We start from the raw sequence: 27727 nt of genomic DNA on the forward strand, positions 1-27727 counted from the left end.
GTTAAATGCAATTGTGTCTCCCATCCAAGTTTAAACAGGCCCAATCCTGCTTAGCTTCTGTGATCCAGTACATTCAGGGTGATATGGCCATAGACGCAATTGCTTCTCATTATAAATTTGTTAGGGAATAATTTTCTTCACAATATTACACACACACATGCACACACATGCACACACACACACACACACATGTTCCCAATTTTATATGTATATAAATATATACTGATTATACCGTTTTATATAAATTAGTTTTTTAAGAAAGCACAACTTTGAGATATAACTGACATAGAACCACATATTTTTTATTACATTTCAGTAAGTAATTTTTTATTGTTGAGCTGGGTGGAGGTACATTGGAGTATTTACAAAAGTTGTTACAATATATCAAATGTATCATATTTGAATTCACCCCCTCCTCTGCGCTCTTTCATCCCCACTCCCCCAATTCCCAGAAGAGTCTCAGCAGGTATAATTTTTGCATTATATGTGTGTGCATTATTTGTACCTCCTCCCACCTCTCCACCATGTCCCACACCCCCACACCTCCCCAAACCCACCTCCAGGTAGACCCTATTCTCCCCCCTTATTCTCCGATTTTGTAGAAGAGAAAACATAAAAGATAATAAAAACATGGCGTTTTTGCTAGTTTGCGATAAAGACAACTATATAAGGAGATTCCTTGTGTTTCCATGCATATGTGTACTACAAACCAAATTGGTTTATCTCTATCAGACCTCTTCACTACTACCTAGTCCCCTTCTCATAGTGGCCTCAAGCCAGTTTAAGTTTACTGTATTTGTACAGTAAGCACATAAACCACATTCAGGTTTTTTATTTTCCTTCTCTTGTCTTATTTTTACTTTTTTAAGAAGCCTCCAAATTGTTTTCCATAGTGGTTGTACTAGCTTAATTCCCACCAGCAGTATATAAGGGTTTCTTTTTCCCCCTGCATCTTCGCCAACATTTGTTGGTGGTGGAGTTCTTGATGCTAGCTAGCTATTCTAACAGGAGTGAGGTGGAATCTTAGTGTAGTTTTGATTTGCATTTCCTTCATGGCCAGGGATGGTGAGCATTATTTCATGTTTTTTTAGCCATTTAGACTTCTTCCTTTGAAAAAGTTGTTTATTTCAGTTGCCCATTTCCTTATTGGGTCATTGATTTTTGGGGAGTTTAGTTTTTTGAGCTCCCTGTGTATTCTGGTTATAAGTCCTGTGTCTGATGTACAGCTAGCAAAGACTTTCTCCCGTGCTGTGGGAGGCATCTTCAATTTAGAGACCATTTCTTTTGTTGTGCAGAAGCTTTTTACTTTCATGTAGTCCTGTTTGTCAATCCTCCTTTAGTTGCTGAGCCGCTTGGGTTCTACTGAGGAAGTCCTTACTTATACTTATTGCTTCCAGTGTATTCCCTACTCTTTCCTGTACTAGCTTCAAGGGTCAGGTTTTATATTAAGATACGTAATCCACTTTGAGTTGATACTAGTACAGGGTGACAAGCATGGATCTAGTTTCAGTTTTCTGTAGGCAGATAACCAGTTTTCCGTAGGCAGATAACCAGTTTTCCTAGCAACATTTGTTAAAGAGGGTGTCTTTTCTCTTATCATATTTGTCAAAAATTAGGTGATTCATAACCGGATTCATAACCGGTTCCTCTATTCTGTTCCACTGGTCTTCATGTCTGTTTTTGTCCCAGTACCATGCTGTTTTTATTGTTATGACTTTGTAGTATAGTTTGAAGTCGGGTATTGTGATACCTCCAGCATTGCTCCTTTTGCTCAGTATTGCCTTGGCTGTTCACCATCTTTTGTATTTCCAAATGAACTTTAGGGTAGAATTTTCAATGTCTGTGATAAATGTCATAGGAATTTTGATGAGAATTGCATTGAACATGTAGATTGCTTTTGGTAGTATAGCCATTTTTAATTTGTTGATTCTACCAGTCCATAAACATGGGAGATCTTTCCACCTTCTGTAGTCTTCCTCAATCTCTTTCTTCAGTGGTTTATAGTCCTCCTTGTAGAGGTCATTTACATCCTTTGTTAAGTTTATTCCTAGGTATTTGATTTTTTTTTTAGGCTATTGTAAATGGAATTGTTTTCCTAAATTCTTTCTCAATCTCTTTTTGTAAGTTGATTTTGTATCTTGCTACTTTGCTGAAGCTGTTCATGGTGTCTAGGAGTTTGGGGGATTTTGGGGGGGTCTTTAAGGTATAAGATCAGGTCATTGGCAAAAGGGATATTTTGACAGTTTCTTTACCTATTGTATTCCATTTATGTCTTCTTCTTGACTTAATGCTCTGGCTAGGAATTCCAGGACTATGTTGAATATGAGTGGGGCGAATGGGCACCCTTTTTTCATTCCTGACTTTAGGGGAAATGGTTTCAGCTTTTCTCCATTAAGTCTGATGTTGGCTATAGGTTTGTCATATATAGCCTTTATAATGTTGAGGTACATTCCTTCTACTCCTAGTTTCCTCAGAGCTTTTATCATGAAGTAGTGTTGAATCTTATCAAAGGCTTTTTCTACATCTATTGAGGTGATCAAGTGGTTTTTGTCTTTGCTTCTGTTAGTGTGCTGTATTACATTTAATGATTTGCATATGTTGAACTGTCCCTGCATCCCTAGGATGAAGCCGACTTAGTCATGGTATATGATCTTTCATATATGTTGTTGGATTTGGTTTGCCATTATTTTATTGAGGATTTTTGCATCAATGTTCATTAAGGAGACTGGGCTGTAGTTCTCTTTTGTTGGATGTGTCCTTGTCCAGTTTTGGAAGGTGTGTAAAACTGGCTTAATAAAATGAGTAGGCAGTGTTCCTTTCCTTTGGAAAAGTTTAAGGAGTGTTGGTATTAGTTCTTCCTTAAAGATCTGCTAGAATTCAGTGGAGAATCCATCAGGTCCTGGAATTCTCTCTTTTTTTGGAGAAACTTTATTGCTGCTTCAATTTCATTATGTATTATAGCTCTGTTTAGGTGGTTAATGTCTTCTTGGTTCAGTTTTGAATGGTCATAAGTATCTAGAAGTTTGTCCATTTCTTCTAGATTGTCCAGTTGATTTGAATATAGATTTTCAAAGTAGTCCCTGATGATTCCTTGGCTTTCCTTGGTATTTGTTATCTCCCCTTTTTTGTTTCTGACTTTATTAATTAGGGTCTTTTCCCTCATTTTAACCAGATTTGCCAGGGGCTTGTCAATCTTGTTTATTTTTTTAAAGAACCAGCTTTTTTTTGTTGTTGATTCTTTGTATGGCTTTTTGGGTCTTTATTTCATTGATTTTGGCCCTTATTTATTATTTCTGTCCTTCTGCTTGCTTTGGGTTTTGCTTGTTCTTTTTTTTCTAGGAGTTTGAGATGTAGCACTAGATCATTTATTTGAGATCATTCTATGTTTTTAATATATGCATTCATGGCTATAAACATTCTTGTAGGACTGCCTTTGCTATGTCCCATTGGTTCTGGTAGGTAGTGTTTTCATTAGCTTCCAGGAACCTTTTGATTTCCTCTCTTATTTCTTCTATGACCCTCTGACTGTTGAGCAATGTGTTGTTCAACCTCCTATCACGTGTGTGTTTTCAGCTGCTGCTATTATTGTTGAGTTCTAGTTTTAATGCATTGTGATCAGATAGTATGCAGGGGGTTATGTCACTTTTCTTATATATTGAGACTCTGTGCACTAAGATATGTCTGTTTTGGAGAAGAATGTATATTTTGCTGTTGCAGGGTAAGATATTCTGTAGACATCTGTTAGCTCCGTTTGATGTTGATTGTTTGTCTGGATGACCTATCTATTGGTGATAGAGGGGTATTAAAGTCTCCCACTACCACTGTGTTACAATCTATATATGATTTTAAGTCCTTTAGTGTAAGTTTGATGAAGTTGGGTACACTATGTATTAGGCACATATAAGTTGATAATTGTTACTTCCTTTTTATGATTGTCCCTTTTATTAGTATGGAGTGACCTCCTTTGTCTTGTTTGACCAATGTAAGTTTGAAGTCTTCTTTGTCTGATATAAGTATTGCTTCTCCTGCCTGTTTTGGGGGCCCATTAGCTTGGTAAATATTCTTCCAGCCTTTCACCCTAAGCCAATGTTTATTTCTGTCAATAAGGTGGGTCTCTTGTATACAACAGATTGTCAGATCTTCCTTTTTAATCCAGTAGGCCAAAGGGTGTCTTTTGTTGAGGGAGTTGAGTCTATTAACATTCAGTATTAATATTGGTAGATGTGTGATTATTCCTGCCATTTAGTTGTTTTTGTTTAAGGATTTGACTTTGTGCAGCCAAATCAGTGCTACTCTCTGATTACTTGTCTTTTCTTCTCCTGCGAGAACTGCGTATTATTTAAAAAAAAAAAAAAAAGGACTTTAGGTGTACCTTAAGTGGTAGAGTGCTTGCCTGGAAGCACGAGTTCCTGGCTTCAGTTTCCAGTACCACAAAGAAAGAAAAAAAATACCTTCCAACACTTGGTTTTTCAAACAGAGGAGTTAGTTTCTTCCTGGAAAAGAAGAACCTAAAGTTTATTTTTCTATTAATGGAGCTCTACCTACCAAGTTATAACTTGATTGAGAGAAATCAAATAACTGACATAAGGACCTATCATTAAACCATCTATTGTTGTAGGAAAATATGTGATAATTAGTTGTTAGCCACTCTTCAACACTGTAGTTCATTTTAAGCCAATAATTTTAATTTTACCAAGCATAACATTTTGTGTAGTTGCCCAATTAGAAGTACCATGTATACTAAGAAGTATTTTATATAATAAAGCTTCCTTGTTAGTTTTTTTTTTTTTTTAGCCATTGTGATTGACTTTAATTATAATAATGATGATAATAACTTAAAATGCAGGCTGCATCCTACTTTAAGTTTTCTTTTGTTTCTTCTCTTGGTGTACATTTTCTTTTTGCTTAGTGTTCTTTTTTATTTTTTTTTTCATTTTTCTTTTATTATTCATATGTGCATACAAGGCTTGGTTCATTTCTCCCCCCTGCCCCCACCCCCTCCCTTACCACCCACTCCACCCCCTCCCGCTCCCCCCCCTCAATACCCAGCAGAAACTATTTTGCCCTTATCTCTAATTTTGTTGTAGAGAGAGTATAAGCAATAATAGGAAGGAACAAGGGGTTTTGCTGGTTGAGATAAGGATAGCTATACAGGGCATTGACTCACATTGATTTCCTGTGCATGGGTGTTACCTTCTAGGTTAATTCTTTTTGATCTAACCTTTTCTCTAGTTCCTGGTCCCCTTTTCCTATTGGCCTCAGTTGCTTTAAGGTATCTGCTTTAGTTTCTCTGCATTAAGGGCAACAAATGCTAGCTAGTTTTTTAGGTGTCTTACCTATCCTCACCCCTCCCTTGTGTGCTCTCGCTTTTATCATGTGCTCATAGTCCAATCCCCTTGTTGTGTTTGCCCTTGATCTAATGTCCACATATGAGGGAGAACATACGATTTTTGGTCTTTTGAGCCAGGCTAACCTCACTCAGAATAATGTTCTCCAATTCCATCCATTTACCAGCGAATGATAACATTTCGTTCTTCTTCATGGCTGCATAAAATTCCATTGTGTATAGATACCACATTTTCTTAATCCATTCGTCAGTGCTGGGGCATCTTGGCTGTTTCCATAACTTGGCTATTGTGAATAGTGCCGCAATAAACATGGATGTGCAGGTGCCTCTGGAGTAACAGTCTTTTGGGTATATCCCCAAGAGTGGTATTGCTGGATCAAATGGTAGATCGATGTCCAGCTTTTTAAGTAGCCTCCAAATTTTTTTCCAGAGTGGTTGTACTAGTATGCATTCCCACCAACAGTGTAAGAGGGTTCCTTTTTCCCCGCATCCTCGCCAACACCTGTTGTTGGTGGTGTTGCTGATGATGGCTATTCTAACAGGGGTGAGGTGGAATCTTAGTGTGGTTTTAATTTGCATTTCCTTTTTTGCTAGAGATGGTGAGCATTTTTTCATGTGTTTTCTGGCCATTTGAATTTCTTCTTTTGAAAAAGTTCTGTTTAGTTCACATGCCCATTTCTTTATTGGTTCATTAGTTTTGGGAGAATTTAGTTTTTTAAGTTCCCTGTATATTCTGGTTATCAGTCCTTTGTCTGATGTATAATTGGCAAATATTTTCTCCCACTCTGTGGGTGTTCTCTTCAGTTTAGAGACCATTTCTTTTGATGAACAGAAGCTTTTTAGTTTTATGAGGTCCCATTTATCTATGCTATCTCTTAGTTGCTGTGCTGCCGGGGTTTCGTTGAGAAAGTTCTTTCCTATACCTACTAACTCCAGAGTATTTCCTACTCTTTCCAGTACAGGGTTTTCAACTCAGGGCTTTGTGCTTGCTAGGCAGGTACTATACTGCCTGTACCTTTTTGCTCTGGTTATTTTGGACATAGGATCTTGTTTTTGCCCAAGCTAGCCTGGACCATGAGTCTCCTATTTTATGCTTCTCAAATTCACTGGGATGACAAGTATGTGCCACTGTGCCCAGCTTTTTTCCATTGAGATCGGAACTTTTTTGCCTGAGCTGGCCTGAAACTATGATTCTCCTTATCTCAGCCTCCAAAGTAGCTAGGATAATAGGTATGAACCATTGGTCTAGTTGTTTTGATAACACAAATATACTTATGTAAAATACATGGCACAAATATTCTTAACTTTCCCTTCTCATTTGGCTGGGAATTCTTTGACATTCTGTCAAGAAATGTTGCTTGGCGCCAGTGGCTCATGCCTGTAATCCTAGCAATTAAGGAGGCAGGGATCAGGAGAAACATGGTTCAAAGCCAGCCTAAGGCTTTTGTGAGACCGTATCTCAAAAAAAGAAACAAAGAAAAGAAAAAACCACAAAGAACAGGCTGGTGGAGTGGCTCAAAAAAAAAAAAGTAGTGGGGTCTGTTATTCCTCTTGAGTGTGGGTGGCTCTGTGAACATTTTTGGTCAATAAGAACATGATAAAAATGATACTTTCTAAACCTGAACCTAGCAATTGGCAACTTCCTCTTTTGTCCTCTTGGAATGTTTCCTCTGGGGGAAGCTAACTGCCATGTGTAATAAGTACTCTGAGATTGTCATCTTGTAAGAATGGCAAGACCTGTAGGTCTTTGGTTGATGACCTCAACTTAGCCAAAAGCATCTGTAGGCCATGTAAGTGAACCATTTTTGGGTATCTGTCTCAGTCAAGTAAGTCTTCATACGACTCTAAACTCAATTGCATTCTCTTTGCGACTTCATGTGAGATCCTAAGTAAGAACTACCCAGGCATCTTAGTTCTTTCAGGCTGCATTAACAAAATACAATAAAATGGGGATGGGGGGAGCTTATAAACAATAATAGGTTTATTTCTCACCACTCTAAAGACTGAGAAGTCCAAGAGTGAGGCACCCACAAATTGAGTATCTGTGAGGGCCTGTTTTCTGGTACATGGATGGCATCTTCTAGTCATGTCTTTACGTCGTGGAAGGATTGTGACTTTTTTTTTTTTTCGGCAGTACTGGGGTTTGAACTCGGCCTTGCACTTGAGCCATGCCCCAGCCCTTGGTGGAAGGGTCAAGACATTGTTTTTCAGATGGGGTCTTAGTATATAGCCCAGTTAGCCTCAGCCTCTCAATTGCCAAAATGCCTAGCCAAAACCTCTTTTATAGGGCCCTAACCCTAATACCGTTCATGAGGGTTCTCACCCATGACCTGATAACCTCCCAGCTGCTCTACCTCCAAATACCTTCCCATTGGTGATTAGGTTTCAACATAGGAATTTGGAGGAAATTAGAATTTTAAGCTACTAAATTTTGAAATGTTTTGTTATAAAGCCGTAAACCAAAGTAAATGCAGGAACAGGGACTAAACCCAGGGGTTTACACTTGCTGAGCAGGTGCTCCACCAGTTGAGCTATGCCCCAGTCCCAAAATTTCTTAATTGGAAGGAAGGTAATGCTGTAATAAAAAACACCAAAGCATGTGATACTGGTTTTTTGGCACCAGGGGGAGGCAGAGAGGCCCCAAGTAACCTATTAATGATCAAAGTCTTGGTGAGAGATTGAAGCAGTGGGAGAAAAATGTTATGGAAGCTGAGGAAAAAGGGATTATTGTTATGAAATGACAAAGTTTAGCAACATTGTTGCCTGTAGTAGCATGGAAAAGGAACCTAATGAAGGTAGATCTAACTGGGAAGGTTTTTCAGACACAATATAGAAATTTACAATTGGTTTCTCTTAACTGTGTACCATAGACTATAGGAAGAAAGAGATAAACTAACAAAAATCTTCAGTTTTCAGCAGAATTTAAAGAAAATATGAAGGAGCCAGCAATTTCTGGATTCAAAATTAAAACTCTCAATTCTAGTTTTTCCCAGCAAGAGCTGAAAAGCAATTAGTGGCTTCAAAACAAGGACCAAATCCAAAGGCCTACCAATAAAGTAAAACTTCAAGATAAAGATCTCAAGGGTGTGGCTATATAAGACTCTTCATGACCTCAAAGATTTATGGGAATGCCTAAGAAAGCTATGAAAGGGTATGTCTTTTGTGCCCTCTCCTCCGTTATATTGGGACTTTTAAGAATTTTTTTGGCAGGTGGTATTGAGAATTGAACTCAAGGCCTTCCTAGGCAAGCACCTTACACCACGCCCCCAGCCCTTTTATTGTAGAGCCACACACTCAAGCCTTTTGCTTTTGGTTTTCCAGAAGGGGTCTTGCACTGGGCACCAGTGCTTCACGCTGTAATCCTAAGCTACTCAGGAGGCAGAGAGCAGGAGGATAGCAGTTCGAAGCCAGCCCAGGCAAATAGTGCGTGAGAACAATCTTAAGAAACCCTATCACAAAAAAATTGGGCTGGTGGAGTGGCTCAAGGTGAAGGTCCTGAGTTCAAGCCCTAGCACCACAAAGAAAAAAAGTCTTGCATTAATTTTGCTTAGGCTGGCCTTGAACCAACCATGATCCCTCTACCTCTGCCTTCTCAGTAGCTGAGATCAGAGTCATGACCATCACCACACCTAGCCTGACTCTTAAGGACCTTTTTTTTCTTTTAAAGGAAGCTTTATTATTTTTTTCTTTTACTGTTGTGCTGGGTGGGGGTACATTGTGGCATTTACAAAAGTTCTTACTATGTATCAAGTATATCATACTTGATTTCTCCCCCTCCACTATTCTCCTTTATTCTCCACTTGCAGTTCCTGGAATAGTTTGAACAGGTATCATTTTTGCATTTATATACATGTGTACTTATTTTTTGCACCGTATTCACCCTCCTACCCCCTTTCCCCATCACCTACCCCTTCCCACTGGTGCCAGCTCTGCCTTCTGGGCAGGACCCATTCTGCCCTCCTGCGATTTTGTACAAGAAGAAAGAGAAAAGATAAAAAGAAAAATAGGACATTTTAGCTTGTTTGAGATAAAGGTAGCTAGATAGGGAGTTTCCTTGCAATATTTACATGTATATAAATATTAAATAAAACAGAGCTGTAATAAACATGGGTGTGCAAGTGCCTTTGTTGTAAGCTGACTCATATTCCTTCAGGTATATCCGTAGGAGTTGTATTGCTGGATCATATGGCAGTTCTACTTTTAGTTCTTTAAGGAGCCTCCATACAGTTTTCCATAGTAGTTGTACTAGCCTACATTTCCACCAGCAGTGAATGAGAGTTCCTTTTTCCTCACATCCTCCCCAACATTTGCTGTTTGTGTTCTTGATGTGAAGTGAGGTGGAATCTTAATGTGGTTTTGATTTGCATTTCCTTTATGGCTAGGGATGGTGCTGACTCTCAAGGATCTGAAGGGCAATGTGCCACAGCCTCATTGGCAGCTAAGAAAGAGAAGGCTTATCTCAGCAACAAATGTGCATACTTTTGTCTAGTAAAACTGATTGTAAGAAATGTACAAAAAAATTAACAAGGAACTGTATGTACCAACTTGATTCTAAAGGGATAAGAACAAAACCCAATAAATGGATGGAATTGGAGAACATCATTCTGAGTGAGGTTAGCCTGGCTCAAAAAACCAAAAATCGTATGTTCTCCCTCATATGTGGACATTAGATCAAGGGCAAACACAACAAGGGGATTGGACTATGAGCACATGATAAAAGTGAGAGCACACAAGGGAGGGATGAGGATAGGTAAGACACCTAAAAAACTAGCTAGCATTTGTTGCCCTTAATGCAGAGAAACTAAAGCAGATACCTTAAAGCAAATGAGGCCAATAGGAAAAGGGGAACAGGTACTAGAGAAAAGGTTAGATCAAAAAGAATTAACCTAGAAGGTAACACCCACGCACAGGAAATCAATGTGAGTCAATGCCCTGTATAGCTATCCTTATCTCAACCAGCAAAAACCCTTGTTCCTTCCTATCATTGCTGATATTCTCTCTACAACAAAATTAGAAATAAGGGCAAAATAGTTTCTGCTGGGTATTGAGGGAGGGGGTGGAGTGGGTGGTAAGGGAGGGGGTGGGGGCAGTGGGGAGAAATGAACCAAGCCTTGTATGCACATATGAATAATAAAAGAAAAATGAAAAAAAAAAAACAAAACCCAAAACAAAAGAGGCCTCTGGATTATCAGCCTTTTAGTGGTAGGAAACAATCTGGAAAGATTCCGAGATGGAAATAAAAGCTTATTGCTTATGAAGAAGTAAAGCTGCCTCAGAATGGAAACAAGAACACAGTTGACTTAAACGCTAATCAAGGAATTGGTAATATGTGCCAGCTAGAGTTCAGATTTACTATAATCTGCCTCATATTTTCTTCTTTATTGTATAAAAATGTCAATTGTTATTCTACTTGTGAGCAGGAAGCAACTAACTTGTCTCATAGTTTATATGTCTTCAGACTCAGATTGAGAAGAACTGTACTTGAGGAACCACACCTGGACCTGATGTAGACGATGATATGCTAGACTTGGAGTTGATGCCATAGTGAGAATAAATGTGTGTGTGGTATTGAGGATTGAACCCAGGGCCTTATGCATCATGCCTTCTACCTCTAATATGTTCCCAGCCTTAAGGGGAATATATTTTGTATGTAAGAAAATTTTTAATTATTTATGGCCTAGATGGCCAAAGAGTCTTAAACCTTTTTCTCACCGAAGAGGTAAGATTGTGGCCCTGTCCCTTGAGTCTAGATGGGTTCAGGGTATTCTTTGATCAGTTGAACACAGGAGAACGACCCTAGGCCTTAAGAGATGGACAGCTTTGACTTTTTTCTTCTTGGAACTTCTCTGAGGGAAATCAACTGTCATGTAAAAAGTCCTTGTAATCCTAGCACTCAGGAGGTAGAAGCAGGAGGATTGCAAGTTGGAGGCCAGCCTTGGCTACATAGTGAGAACTTGTTTCAAAAAAAAAAAAAAACCCTAAGAGCTCCATGTGCAGAGAAGTTGAAGCCACCTTAGAGAGTTTACATGTAAGCATTCTAGTTGACGGCCTCCCAGGGAACTCCCAACCAATAACCAGTTTCACCCATCAGCTATGTGAATGAACCGTGTTGAATATTCAGTCCAATGTAGCATCGGCTGTCATTTCATGCAAACACACAGGAGAGATCCAGAGAGAGAAGTGACCAGCTGAGCTCAGTCAATTCAGAGCATAGTGAGAGATGTGTTTTGTAATCTGTTCAAAGTTTTGTGCAGCCGAGATGCAATATTCCAATATTTAAGTCCCCCTTTTTGCCTTACTTTCCTTTTGGCTTCAGTTGCCCATTTATACAGAAATATGTGTATATTGAAATTTCAGAAATACTGAAGTTATAGCACTGTACTGTATGGAAGATACCTATATTGCCTAGTTTAAGATGGTGTTACGTTGCAAGGTTCATGAATTTAGGTAGTTAATGTCAGTATTTTTGATGTTTAAGTTCAGTTTTTGGTTTTGGGTTCTTTGGATCACCTGAATTTCTACTTTGTTTCTGCATGGCATTTGTAACAGTTTTATAAGAGAATATGTTAACAAAGTAATTAAATTTAAAATTATAACAGAATACATTCAAAAGAAGCCTATTTCTACACAGGGAAAGATTATATTGGTCTATTATAGCATATATCCTTTTTATCCTTCAAATATGGATAAAACCTTTTTCCTTCTATACTACTCATTGTGATATAAGCTTATTATATGATCTTCATTGTACCACAACTCCTTACCTTAATTGTAATCTGGTTATCCTAAGAATACTGGATATTCTAAGAATTGTAATCTGGGGACTAGCAAAGTGGCTCAAGGTAGAGCATCTACCTAGCAACTGTGAGGCCCTGAGTTCAAACTCCAGTATAACAAAAAAAAATTATAATCTGGTATCCTAAGAATCCCGTCCTTGAAGTACTCTTAAAAGACAAATTATTTCTTATATTATCTCTTAGATCTTAGGACCAGGAAGAAACTTTGTTTCTTCTTCACTGCAGCCCAGGCATTTTTTCCTGTCCCTGGTAAGCCACCACTCTTGAGACTTTTGCCACAGTTGAGCTGTTACTTATCCACCATCTCATTACAGTTATCTAACAATACCTGCATGGGTTGCTGTCACACTTTCAAAGGACACTAGTTCCTTTGTCATTGTTTCTTCCCTGCTTGTGTTCTGTTCATCATTTTAAATGATGCATTTAACTGAGCTCTGTTGCTGTGAAGAATATAGCTCATGTACAGGTATAGGTCAATGATTTGTACATTCTCAAGTATTCACTGCATACTACTTGATAGTATTTATACATACATACTGAATTTGAAAAAGATTTAATTGATGATACAGATATATTTTATTTTTGTTTACTTTTGGAAGAGGCTATCTGAAGAGAAGAATATGTGGTTCTGACTCAAGGATCATGTAATGGACCCAGCCCAGAATGTTGGGACACCCAGTCTCCTCCACTCCTCTTCAGACATAAGATGACTTTTCGGTACTTGTTAAGAAAGTTCTCTAGGTAACATGACATGCCAATACTTGCAGTGCTTGTTGAAGTACTTGTCCAAGTAGCAAATCTGCTTGTGGGCCATCATGCCGGTATACAGAGAGTCAGAAAACAAAGAGCGTGAAGAGCAGGAACAGAAGGCCACACATCCTCCATAGGCCAGGAAAACAGCTGGGACCCCTACTTGCCCATTTTTAATTGGGTTATTTGTCTTTTATTTGTTTGTCTTGCTTTTTAGGGTTAGTATCTCATTATGTAGCAGAGATTGGCCTAGGAATCGAGATCCTCATGCCTCAGCCTCCCAAGTGCAGGATTATAGGCACTGACTACCACATCCACATTCAAGAATGAATTTTTTTGCTCCTTCATTACTGGCCAAGAAATTTTTCCTATCCTTAGCAATATTTAATTTCACTGAGATCTCTAAATCCACTAACCCAATGACTTTTTGTTAGGTTTTTATTTTGAAATAATTTTAGAGTTACAAATAAATCTCAAAACCAGTATGCTTAATTTCATTATATCCTTCATCCAACTTCTCTGCTGTTAAAATCTTACATAGTCATAGCAGCTAATAATCATAATTATCAAAATTAAGAAATTAAGAAAGCTACAATACTATGAACTAATTAACAGACCATATTCAAACTGCACTAAGTGTGCCAAAAAACTTTCATCCTTTTCTGCTCGGGAATCAGTCCAAGGTCCCACATACCATTTAGTAGTCATGTCTTCTCCATCTCTCCAATCTAGGATATTCCTCCATCTTTGTCTCATAAATTTGACACTTTGAAGAATATAAGTCAGTTATTTTACATAATGATCTTCAATTCAGATAATGTATTCTCATGATTTTAAATTGAGATGCATTTTTGGTAAGAATGCCACAGAATGGGTGCTGTGGCCCATGTACCAGGAGGTACATGATGTCCATGTCTTATTCTAAGTGGTAATGTTAACTTTGATCACTTGTATAAAAGGTAGTTTCTTTACTGCAGTTATAATTTTTTTCTTGAAAGTTAAGTAATTAGTGCGGGGATACTTTATCATTTGCCTGTTAACTTTAGCACTCATCAGTAATTCTTGTCTACAGCATTTATTCCTGTGGTGTTTGCCAAATGGTGATTTTCATTGCCACAATTACTTCTTCATTTATTAATTGACATTCTAATAGAAGGAAGAGCAGCTCTTTCATTAATTCATCATTTATGTATAGAATCCTAAATGTTTTACCTTATTATTTTTATAATCTATTAACTATGACTTATTTTGTTACTCAGTTGTCTGAGATTTGGCTTCTTTCTCTTGGCATGTTCCTATAAATTATGTGCTCATTTCCTGCTTTCAATTCCACTACTTCATCCAAACACACCATTTGATTTTTATGATGTATCATCAAAATCATATGCTAGCAAAAACTTGATTCCTTTGCCTCATTTCCCTCTATCATACTTACCACAAAGCCTCATTCCAATTGAATCTAAATGTCTTCTTTGTATTAGCACCCAAGCAACTGGTATTGTTTGCTGGTTTTACTTTAAATTCGTGATCGTAAACCTCAAGTGGGCACTTGGCACTGCTAAGCAGGGCAGATTTTTCTAGTGAGTTAGCATTTCTAAAATAATTGTTTCACAGCTTGGAGATAGAAAATTTTTCTATCTCCCGACTCCTTTTACACACCTCCTGAGTCTCTCCTCTCAGTCTATTCTCAACTAAAGAAATGTCCTCATTTTTCCAGGAAAAGTAGAGGTAATCAGACAAGAGTTACTTCTTTTTACCACTGCTGATTCTTTCATCTCTATTCATATTCATAGTTACCAAGGAAAAATTTTTTTGGCCTGGCAACTCCAGTCTGAACTTATGCTCTGGATCTTATCCTTTGTCTTCACAAAAGCTTCAATCTTCTATCTCTTTCTCCTGCTTTGTCACTCTCCTTTTCAACAAGGTCATTCTCATCAACATCAAATATACTCTGCTATGTTTAATATAAAGAAAGAAAGCCGTCCTGCAGGCAGGCTCAAGCCCTGAGTTCAAACCCCAGTACCACCAAAAAGAAGAAGAAAAAGAAAGCCGCAAAACCCCTTAAAATCATATTCCCTCTAGCTACAACTCTTATTTCTCCTCTTCTTGATAGGAAGACTTAACTTCCCCTTCACACTACCCTACTCAGCACGTTGTTAAAACTACTGTGGTCACCAAGGGCTCCATACCACCCACCTGAAACAACAGTTTCCAAAACACTGGACATCAAGCAACAAAGGACAGTGATCCCTGAGAGGTGGGAAACAAATGAGGTGAGCCCTAGTCTTGCCCTAGTTTATTGTCTTGTTAAAAGTTTCCAGACCACAGAGTAAAGAAGAGAAACCCAGGCAGAGCTTGCCACCCTCCTTGAGTTAGAGATGAACCTGAAAGACCAAAGAGAACAAAGCAGCACAGAGTGAGAACTCTGTGTATCTGCATGGAGGGGCTCCATCTTCATTATCTAGCAGCATTCTTGGCTAGTGCATACATGCATATGAGGAAACTATATGAGGCCAGAGGAATAACCAGCCCAAAGAATTAGAGGTTACAGTGTCTGAGATTCACACAAGATTGGGAATAGTATGTCTTTCCACCTGCCAAACTCAAAATTCACATGATTCATAGGACATTGGGTAGACTACACAAAATGGCCTTGCCTCAGAAAATGGAGAAGAGCCCAGAGAAGGAGCAGTTCTAAACCAAGCATTGTACACCTATTGAAAAGTTTTTCAAAAATTAATGTAAAACAAGAATTTTTCAGACAAGGAAAAGACAAAATAATTCATCACCAGAAGACATATGCTACAAATAAATGTTAATGGAAGTCCTTCAGACAGAAAGAAAATGACAGCAGATAAAATATGGATCATTGTGTAGACAAAGGAATGAAGAATGTAGGAATAGCAAATTATATAGGGAAATATATTTGACTTCTTTTGGCAGTACTGGGGTTTGAACTCAGGAACTCTTGCTAAAAAGGTGTTCTACCACTTGAGTCACCCCACCAACCCCTATATTTGATTTTTTGTTGCTAAATAAATCTTGTCAAGGTGGGCATGGTGGTACATGCCTGTAACCCCAACACATAGGAGGTGGAGGCAAGTTCAAGGCCAGTCTGGGATACCTATTGAGTTCTAGACCAGCCTGAGTGAGTGAGACCATGTGCCAAAAAAAAAAAAAAAAAAGCAAATGCAAAAACAAAGCAAAAAACCACAAAAATTCTACAAAAGATAAGTTACTCTTCAATAACAATGTATTGTGGGTTTTATAACATTTGTAAAGTATATGACAACAACACAAAGATTAGTGGAAAATATACCTACACTATTATATAAAGTTCTTAAACTCTACATGAACTAGTGGAGTATGATAAATTGAGATGTATAGTATACACCTCAAGACAGCCAATAAAATAACAAATCATTGTGTTTAATAAAATGAGCAAAAGAGATAAAGTGGAACAAAAACCATTTGATTAATCCAGAAGACAGGGGAGATAAAAGGGAAAAAAGGAACAAACAACAGATGGGACTGAAAATTAATAGAAAAAGATGACATATAAACTTAAGCATATCCAAAATCACATTACATGCAATGGTCATCTACTGCAGTGAACTTAGAGATTATCAGATTTGGGTTTTTGCAAAATTCACTTGGATGTTGCCTAAAAACTTTTTAAATGTAAAGATACAAAAAGTAAGCCAGGTACAGTGGTGACAGGTACATCTAAACTTCCAGCCACTCAGAGGCTGAGACAGAATTTCTTTAGCCCAAAAGTATGAAGCCAGCCTGGGCAACATAGACCTTGTCTCAAAAAAAAAAAAAAAACCAGAAAGCAGTTTTTATACTGTAGTAATGAACAACTGGAAGTTGAAATTAAAGAATGAAAATCTCTGGGCTGGGGGTGTCACTTAGTGATGAGAGTGTTCGCCTACCATGTGAGTTTCTGGGTTTGTTTGGGGGGGGGGGAATCCCAAGGCATTCCTTTAACCTTTAATTATCTGCTTTTGTCACAATAACTTTTTTGTGTGTGGTATTGTGGTCTGAACTCAGGGCCTCATGCTTGCTAGGCAGACACTCTTATCACTTGAGCTACCCCAGCAATCCTTTTTTTGTGCTGGGTATTTTTTGTGATAGGGTCTTAGCTTTTTTATTTCGTTCTTTGGGGGGTGGGGCAGGCTGGCCTCTAACTGTGATCCTCCTAATCTCTGCCTCCTGAGTAGCTAGGGTGACAGGCACGAGCCACCAGCACCCAGCTCGCAGTAACATTTCTTATGAAAACATTTTCTATTCTTGGCAAAGATCAATAAAAATAATAGAGGGCTGGAGGAGTGACTCAAGTGGTACAGTGCTTTCCTAGCAAGTGTGAGGCCCTAAGTTCAAACCCCAGTACTGCCAAAAAAATGTATATATTCTTATATTTCTGAGTTCTAATGCAGGAATTCGGTGCTTACAGATCACTAGCATGATTGAAGAATGGGTTCCAGTTGTTTACTCCTACATTTTCAATTCAGGATGCTGCTACTACCAGATCTCAAAAAGCTACAGAGAATCCCTATTGAACTTACAGCTGTCTCATAGCCCCAAAGGGACCAGATAGTTGATAGTAGTGTCCAGCCACCACAAAAACTCCCATCTGCTAAAGCTCAGACATTAACTACCACTATTATGTGAGACATAGACTCTACCTTCCAAGTTTCCATGCAAATCTTTTGAGTCTCTCATTGGGGGAGACTTACTTCTTATCCAAAACACCCAGGAAGCCTAGGGAAGGTGATCTCTAGCTTCATCCTCTGAGTAACAGATTCAGACATAAAAGACAGTAAGAATAGATTTTAATCGCACATTAACATTTATCTATAGTGGGCTGGATTGTGTCATCTGCCCCAAAAAGATAAGTTCAAGTCCTAAGCCCCAGTACCTGTGACCCCATTTGGACTAAAGATCTTCAAAGATGTAATCAAGTTTGAATGATGCCAATAGATTAGGGTGAGCCCTACATCCAATGACTAGTCTCTTTATAAGAGAGAGGATACTGGACACACAAAAGAGTTGAAAGAGTATTGTACACATGAAATGCAAAGGCCCACACAGGAAAAAGCTTTATTGTATTCAGGGAACAAAAAGGAGGGAATGTGGCTGGAGCACAATTGAATACAAGGAAGAACAGTCTAGGGAAATTAGAGAAATAGGCAGGGCAAGCAGATGTGGGGCACACCTGTGATCCCAGCACTTGGGAGATGGAGGCAGAAGGATCACAAGTTTGAGGCCAGTTTGGGTTATATGAATAGCGAGTTCGAGGCCAATCTGGGCTAAATAGCAAGATCCTATTACAAAAAAAGAAAGAAAGAAAGAAAGAAAAACACCCACTCAGCAGAGATAGAAGGATAGTGGTCCAAGAATTGCCTGAACCTATCTGAAAAACAAACTAAAAGCAGGACTGGGGACGTGCCTTGCAAGTACAAGACTCTGAGTTCAATCCCCAATATCAAAAAGAGAGAAGTGGTGAGGGAAATGGAAAGAAGAGAAGAGGAGAGGAGGGGAGGGGGAGGGAGAAGGAAGGGGAGGGAAAATAGGGCAGCTCTGCCAATCTGTGAACATGGAAGGAGGTTTTTTCAATTTCTTTGATGTTTTATAGTTTTGCTGTAGAGGTCCTTCATTTCTTCAGTTAAGTTTATTCTTAGGTATTTTTTTGAGGCTATATAAAATGGGATTTCTTTCTCAGCCTGATCATTATTGGTATATAGAAAACTAATGATTTTTGTATGTTGATTTTATAATATACTTTGCTGAAAGTGTTTTAGATCTAAGAGCTCTTAGGTTCTTTTTTTTTTTTCTTTTTGGTAATGCTATTGGGGTTTGAACTCAAGGCTTTGTGCTTGCTAGACAGATGCTCTACTATTTGTGCCACACCTCCAGCCCTGGACCATGATCCTCTCATTTAAGCTTCCTGCCATAGGTGGTATGACAGGTGGGCACCACTCTGCCCAGCTTTTTCTATTGAGATGGAGTCTCACTAACTTTTTTGCCTGAGCAGGCCTGGTACTGCAGTCCTCCCACTCTCAGCCAGATCTCAGCCTCCCAAGAAACTAGGATTACAGGGCCTGAGCCATCATACTCAGCTTAGGGTCTTTTAAATACAGGATCATATCATTACAAAGAGGGATAACTTGACTTCTTCCTTTTCTATTTGTATCCCTTTTCTTTGTCTTGCCTTATTGCTCTATGAATCTAAGCACTATATTGAATAAGAAAAGAGAGTGTGGACACCCTTATCTTGTCGTCTTCCTGATTTTGGAGGAAGTGCTTTTAGTTTTTCCCCATTCAATATAATATTGGCTATAGTCTGTCATTTATAGCCTTTATTATGTTGAGATACATTCCTTCTACTCAGGGATTTCATAATGAAGAGATGTTGGATTTTGTCAAAGACTTTCTCTGTATTGCTTGAGATAATCATTTAATTTTTATCCTTTTTCCATTTATGTTCTATATTACATTTATTGATTGGCATATGTTGAACCATCCTTGCATCCCTGGAATGAAACCAACTTGATCAAGATGTATGATCTTTTTTAATGTGCTGTTTAATGTGTTGTTGAATTCAGTTTGCAGGTATTTTGTTGAGATTTTTTGTATCTATCCTCATGAATGAATTTGATCTATAATCTTTTTTGTTGTATCCTTGTCCAGCTTTGCCATTAGGGTAATACTGGCTTCATAATTCATATTTGATAATGTTCCTTACCTTTGTATCTTATGAAATAGTTTGAGGAGCATTGCATTAGTTCTTGTCTGATAGAATTCAGCCATGAATCCATCAGACCTTGGGGTTTTCTTTGTTGGAAGGTTTTTAATTACTATTTCAATCTCATTGCTTGTTACTGATCAGTTTAGGTGTTTTTTTATCTTCTTGGTTCAATTTTGATAGGCCATATGTGGTCTAGAAATTTATATGTTTTGTCTAGATTTTGCAGTTTATCAAAATATAAGTTTAAGTTTTCAAAATGTCTATTGATCATCTGGATTTTAGTATTGTCACTTTTTGTCTCTAATTTTATTAATACATGTCTTCTCTTTCTAATAACTAGCTTATTCTTACCCTTGAAGTCTTAGTTCAAATGTCACCTTTCAGAGAGACTTCCCTAACTATGTAACTCCTACTAGTTATTTCCTTTTACGTTTTGTTTCTTTTTTTGGCACTTGACATCTAAAATTTTCTTATTTGTTAATACTGAATCTCCAGAGTGTGGCATGTTAAAGATTCTTTAAAGTATCTTATTGAATGATTGATGGATGAATCTAGTACATCTTTAGGTCATACAATATTTTAGATAGTTACAGTGACACATGGGTAAACTAAATCTAAAATATTGTGTCATGTGAAACCTTCACAGAAAATCATGATAATCTAGCCACCGGAAGTCAAAGATACTGTCTTGGGTTAATGTTAGGAATATAAATAACCCAATCAATTTATAGATGAGAAAAATGAGATGCTGCATGAGTGCCTGTGTACTGGTAGTAATACCCAGGGTATTCCCTCTTTGGAGGGCCTCTTCCTACACAAACAACTGCCACTTTGACTTCTCCCTTTGTTCACTATATTAATCCCTAAAGTGGCTGAAGGTTATATGCTTTAGGACTGTAATAAACAAGATGATATTTACTGGTTACAATATAGTGATTTGAATTCAGAAAAACTTATCTTTCTTACATAAAAAGTGACTTAACTGTATGCAGAGTCAAGGCTGTAAAAACAATGGCCCTCGCCAAGAACTATTACTACATCCAGTTAGCCTCAAAATACAGGGCCCCATGGATCTCTTCTGAGTAGCTTGAATTAACAAGGCCATATACCATGGTATGTGGTAGACATGCTATACTCAGTGGTAAAACTGTCCCTTCCTGACTTACTCACATGCTCCTCATACTCAAATTGTTGGAATGTTATCAGTCACATCCAACTCTTCCTGTCACCGGAATGTACCACACCTCCCTAGAGTGGGGTTGGTGTCTCTTCCCTTCATTCTACCTTTTGGCTAGAGACCCTCATCTTTATCCTATTGAGAAAGCAGAAAGCAACATTTTTGCTTATAGATAAGTTTAAATTCTCTGTGAAATGACTCACTAGAAGAGCAAAAATAAACCTGATTCAACCTATGGAACCAGGATGTTACTAGTTTTAAATCAGACTGTTAGCAATCAGCTGGCTGGGGTTCTTTTGCTCTATCCAGTTACAAATCATGAGTCTGCGAGATCTTTAATGTTGGCAGTCCCGGGCCCTTAAGTGCCAAGGCCTAGGGGCTAGACTGGCAGACCCAGAGGCCTACAGTTCCCATCCATAAGCAAGAGGCTTACTGCTCCAGGCTTAACAGCCAGAGACTTATGGCTATAGGTACTCGGGTTGGAGGCTTATTTCTCTGGGCTTTAACCACCACTATCAGTGACCCTGACACTTTATACTGTTGTAACCCTCAGCTTTCAGCAGCAGGGTGTATCAGCAACTTAAAGTGCCTGCTAGTCTTACAGCTCCTGAGTGAGTCTCAGGTGTTGGGACCACCACCTCTTCTAGCAGCTAGTGTTATAGCTCTCCAGCCAAAGGTTTTGGGGCTCTTGATTTTTAAGGCTAGGCCAGCTCCCTGGAACTTGTCCAGTAACCGGGACAGGAAGTTTCTCATCTGGCACTTACCTGCCTTCTTTCTTCATCCTTGTATCTCTGCTCTCTCTTGCCTTCTCTATACTTCTGTCATCCTTTGTTGTTTCCACCACCTAGTTCCTATTGTTTCTGCCTCTGGTTGAAGGTGTGGAAGACTAATTGAAAGGAGTTTCATTTCAGCTAAAACTTATTTCACATGGGCATTGTGTATAAAATGAGCCATTCTGAACAACCACATTCCTAAAACACAAAGGGTTTTAGGACTGGAGGTATGGCTCAAGCAGTACAGTGCCTGTCTGGCAAGTGCAAAACCCTGAGTTCAGACCACAGTACCACAGAAAAGGGAAGAAATATTAAAAACTAGATTAAAATGTTTCAAATATGTTGTCACAAATACTTTGTGTTTGTGTGTGTATTAACCAGGGGTGTAGCTCTGTTGTAGAGTGCTTACCTAGCATGCACAAGATCTTGGGTTAAATCCGCAACACCACACACACACACACAAAAAAAATCAAGGGGGTGAAAGATTGTGCAGTGAACACTATCAAACATTTCTAGAAGAAATATCAGTTACTGCAACCACTATGGAAAGCAGTTACAGAAGTTCCTCAAAAAACTAAAAATAGACTTATCATCTGATCTAGTGATACCTGACCTGGACATGTTCCTGAAGAAATGTAAGATAGGATACAATAGAGCCACTTATAGACCCATGTTTCTTGTAGTACTATTCACAATAGCCAAGCTTTGGAAACAGTCCAGATACCCTGCAACTGATAAATGGGTTAAGAAATGTGGTATATATACACAATGGAGTATTAATCAAACACAAAGAATGAAAATATGTTGTTTACAGGTAAATGGATGGAACTTGAGATCATCATGTCAAAGCCAGGCTCAGAAGGACAAAGGTTGCATGTTTTCCCTTGTATGTGGAAGCTAGACCTAAAAGATAAATATATACATAAATACATATATGATCAGATATATATACATACACACACACACATACATACATAACATACATACATATATGGAGAGAGGGCGAGAGAGAGAAAAACCATGATTGTAATAGTGTGCCTGTCTGAGGGAACTACAGGGAGGCAGGAGAGGAAAGGGGAATGATAGAAGTGAATAATATTGAAATATATTTCATCTGTGATGAAAATAGTGTAACAAAATGCATTGAAAGCTTGAATAATAGAAGAGCAGGACTCCAGAGAAAGTAAGAAGTAGAGGCGCTTAATCTGATTAAAGTACAATATATACATGTGTGAAATACCAGTGTGAACCCTCCCTTGAACAATCAATACACACTTAAAAAATGAAGGACAGGAAGGTAAAACAGGTCCTGTTCAGGGGTGGATACCAGTAAACAGAGAAGATTTCATACATGTATGAAACTTGTTAAAATTGTTCTAGAAAGGGGCGAGGGAGATGAGGGAGAATGGTGGAGGGCGATGAATCAAAGTTACATTGGAAGTACATATGTAAATGTCACAAGGAATCCCCCTGTACAACTGATATATGCTAATTTTTAAAGTTAAAAGATTTAGGTAAATGGAAATAATATCTCATGTTCAGGAATCCCTATCAAAATTTTAATGACAAATACTGTAGAAATTGAAAAGTCCATTTTATAATTCATGTGAAATCTCAAGGGACCCTGATAGCCACACAGATCTTGAAAATAAAATGAACAAAGCTGAAGGATGCACATTTCCTGATTTCAAGACTAATGCAAACTCTCAGTAGTTAAAATAGGGTAGTATTATCATAAGGACATATATACAAACCAGTGAAACGGAATATAGATCCCAGAGATAGACCCTCAGATATCTGGTTATAATATTTTCAACAAGGTTGCCCATATCATTCACTCTTTTCAAAAACTGAATATCCATGTGCCAAAAAAGGAAGTTGGACACTCACCTAACTCCATATCCAAAAATTAGCTCAATATGGATCCCTGACTTGAATATAATATAGAACAAATGCTTCATGACATTGGATTTGGATCCAATTTTGATTTCTTTTTTGGAGGGGGTGATAATGGGGTTTGAACTCAGGGTCTCACACTTGCTAGGCTAGGTGGCACTCTATCTACCACTTGAGCCATTCTGCCAGCCCTTTTTGTTGTTGTTGAATATTTTGTACATAGGGTCTTGTGAACCTGGACTGGCCTCAAACTATAATCCTCCTGATCTCTGCCTCCTGAGTAGCTAGGATTGCAGGCATGAGCCTCCAATACCTGGTAGATTTGGATATTTTAAAAAATTTGATATGCCACCAAAGATATAGGAAACTAAATAAATATATATATAAATTAGACTTCCTGAAAATTTTTTTAAATGTGCATCAAAAGACACTGTCAACAGAATGAAAAGGCAACCAACAAAATGAGAGAAAAGATTTTCAAATCATATATCTGATATGGGATAATATCCATAATATATTGAGAACCCTTAAAACTCAACAACATAAATAACCTGGTTCAAGCTGGGGAAAGAACTTGAAAAGATGTTTCTCCAAATATACAAATGGTCAATGAGCAAATGAAAATAAATTCAGGATCACTAATCATCAGGGAAATGCAAATCAAGTGTTAGGGAGAATGTGAAGAAGCTGGAACTCTTACGCACTATTGGTGGGCGTGTAAAATGATACAGCCGCTGAGGAAACCGTATAACAGCTCCTCAAAAAATTAAAAACAGGACTTGAAGTGTGTCTCAAGTGGTAGAGTGCCTGGCAAGCACGAGGCCCTGAGTTCAAACACCAGTGCTGCCAAAAAAAGTTAAAAAGACTATATAACCTAGAAGTTCCACTTCTGGATATATGCTCAAAAAGAAAAGAAAACAGGGTCTCAAAGATATACTTACACAACCATACTCATAGCAACATTATTCACAATACCTAAAATGTGGAAGTAACCCAGTATTCATTGATGGATAGCTAAAATGTGGAAGTAACCCAGTATTCATTGATGGATAAATGAATAATGAAATTTGGTATATATATGCACTGGAAGGTCATTCAGCCTTTAAAAGGAAATTCTGATATAGGCTATAACATTGTTGAAACTTGAAGACATTATAAGTGACATAACCTGTTAGAAAAAAAACTATTGTTTAATTTTGCTTATATATGAGGTAGTTAAAGTAGAGTGGTGTTTTCCAGAGGCAAAGGGGTGAATTATTAATGGATATAGTTTCCAAATGAAAAGAATTCTGGAGATGAATGGTGGTGATGTTTGTACAGCAGTATGCATTCACTTAATACCACTGAACGCAGTATGCATTCACTTAATACCACTGAACTGTACACCTAAAAATGGAAAAACAGTAGTTCTTACTTTATGTGTATTTTACCACAATTAAAATGGGGAGAAAATGTATCAGGTTCTTCATAAAAAGAAAGATCCAAATGCCAGTAAAGATTAGGAAAATGTACCTAACATTTAAATTCAAGCCACAATGAGAAACTATTTATACCTTTGCCAAAAATGACAAAAATTAAAAGTCTAATAATACCAAGCATTGATGAAATTTTGGGTCAATTGAAATTGGTGGGATTACAAATTGGTAGAAACATTTTGGAACATATTTTGGCACTGTCTTGCTACCCTGTGGATGCATGGACTCCAATAATCCAGCAATTCTGCTCATGAGAATATATATGCTGCAAACCTTGTGCTTATATGTATAGGATATTTATAGAAGCATTGTTTGCAATAGGAAAAAACTGAGGGGGATCAACAAGCCTTACCTAAACAGAGAAATATGAATGGATTTCACAAACAACATTAAGTGTAAGAAGAAAGAAAAGAATACAAATGGTATAATTAAGACTGTATTTATAGCCTAAATTCACCATTTGCTAGTTACATGATCTGATGAAAAACACCTAACTTCTCTAAAGCCCCAATGTTCTTACCTGAAAATTAGGCAAAACAAAACAAAAAAACCTCAAGGGGTATGAGGAGATAAAATCAGATAATGGATATAAAGTACCTATATAGAACCTAGTAAATAGTAAACACTGAAAAAAATAGCAATTTATATTCAGGTGTGACTCATATGGTTTATGTATGTTTAGAGTTTACCCTGGTTGTCAAAAACTCTTAATAAGTGGCTCTCAGAACTTAACAGTCCTTTCAATGTGCTCTGAATAGTTTATCGTACAAAAACTTCTCTTGTCATAGACAGTAAACTTATTTTAATAAATTTAAGCCTAAACTTAAATTTTTTTTTGGCAGCCAGGCCACTTAAATTTGTAGTCAACTAAAAGTTACAGGTCTTTTCTTTTTCACTTGAACTACTTATTAGTAGTTAAGGCAGGTCTCTTTAGTTTGTATTTGTTTGATTTTATATACCTAAGTGAAGGGTTGTATACATATTTCTATTAAATATTCCTTGACTGACTTTGGTTTATCATTACAGAATTTTTAAATGATCCTGTCATCTACTATATTAGCTAGTCTTCTAAATATCATCAAGATGACTCATGTCTTCCAAGTTGACAGAAATATTAGACAGAAAGCAAAGTCCAATTACAAAGTACAATGGTATACTGCTGAAGACTTCAGATGCTTTTGTAAAATCAGCATTATTTACTATGAATATTCAACTAGCTTTGAATTTAACTTAGCAGTTTACTGGAAAACACTTTTTCTGTTTTATTTATAAAAGTATTGTATGGAGTTTCATAAGCTATCTTGTAGAAATCTGGGTTACTCCATTTTGATATTATGTGCCCAGTTATCAGCCCAATAATTTTTTTTCTGAGACAAAGGTCTGGCTGTATAGCCCAGGCTGGCCTCAAATTCATAATCCTCCTGCCTTTGCTTCCTGAGTGCTGGGATTATAGGTTTGAGTCACTATCTGGCTTAGCCCAATAATTTTACCAACATCTGTAAATAAAGTTACACTAACACAATATTCTCACCAAATTAATTTATCTTCTAATCACTACTTCATTTTGTTAAATTTTAATGATATGAAAAATTAAAAGAATCACAAACTTAGAGGAAAATCTATAAATATAAATCTAACAATATAAATATAAGTATGATACAGCATGCTTTCTTCCTCCCTGGATCATGGGAGAGTAAGTTTATGTGTATTTCATACAAACAAGGACCTTCTATTACATAACCACATGTAACCATCAAAATTAGGAAATTAAGGAGGTGTGCCTCAAGCTGAGTTCCACCAAAAAAAAAAACCAAAAAAACAGGAAATCAACATTGCTACATTGTCTTAGTCCCCACTCCAGTTTCTTAAATTGATCAAATATGAGTCACATTCATTTTGTTTCTCACCTGTGGCTCCTGGCTCATTACTCCCATACTTTTGTTATTTCCTAAGGGTCTAAAATAATTTTGGGGTAATTTAGGCCTCCGAAAGTAAAGTTTCTCTGTGACATTCTCCTGCCTTCTCTTTATCTGCTCCTTTTCCTCCCCAAGGCAGGCTATTAAAACTAGATTTGTCTTCCCCAAGGCAGGTCATAGAAACTAAAAATATACCTGAATCTACCCCCGCTTTCTGTCTTGGAGCTGACCATAAAAGAAATTCCCTGGTGATCCCCATCTCAGAAGATGTCCTGCCTGGTGCCACAGGAAGGAATGCTGCTGCACTAAGGCCAAGATGAATCTGAACAGATTTTTCCGGGTTTGCCCACACAGTTCATTAGCACTGTATCATACCTTTTTTGTCCAGTCACATTTTGCATTTCAACGTAGTTGTCCACACCTCTATCATGCTTATGCAATAAAGTCTCCATATAAACCCAAAAGGAACCAGGTGCAGTGCCTCATGCCTGTAACCCTAGTTACTTGGGAGGCAAGATCAGGAAGAGTACAGTTCAAGGCCTGTGTAAAAAGTTTTGGAGACCCTGTCTCCAGCCAGGAAGTTTGGCATGGTTGCTCATGCCTACAGTCCCTGTAGGTAGGAGGACTGCCTAGGCCTGCCCTAGGGAAAAACGCCATACCCTACCTGAAAAATAACTAAAGCAAAAAAGGGCTAGAGGTATGGCTCAAGCAGTAGAATGCTTGAGTTCAAACCCCAGTACCATTATAACAACAATTAAGTGCAAAAGAAAACTGGGTGGTACATGCACACCTGTAGTCCCAGTTACTCTGGAAGCTAAGACAGGAGGATTACTGAAGTCTAGAAA

At 37.8% G+C, this 27727-nt stretch overlaps 1 long non-coding RNA gene and 1 pseudogene across 1 annotated transcript in view; both read right to left on the reverse strand.

Moving 5' to 3' along the window:
• The window catches only part of LOC141415531 (uncharacterized), a 61222-nt gene that overhangs the window by 18588 nt on the left and 14907 nt on the right, over nucleotides 1-27727 (reverse strand). The gene's annotated exons all lie outside the window — the stretch shown is intronic.
• LOC141415530 (cyclin-dependent kinases regulatory subunit 2 pseudogene) lies at nucleotides 10557-16154 on the reverse strand (annotated as a pseudogene).

The sequence above is a fragment of the Castor canadensis genome, chromosome 13 (assembly GCF_047511655.1).
Source record: "Castor canadensis chromosome 13, mCasCan1.hap1v2, whole genome shotgun sequence".
NCBI lineage: Eukaryota > Metazoa > Chordata > Mammalia > Rodentia > Castoridae > Castor > Castor canadensis.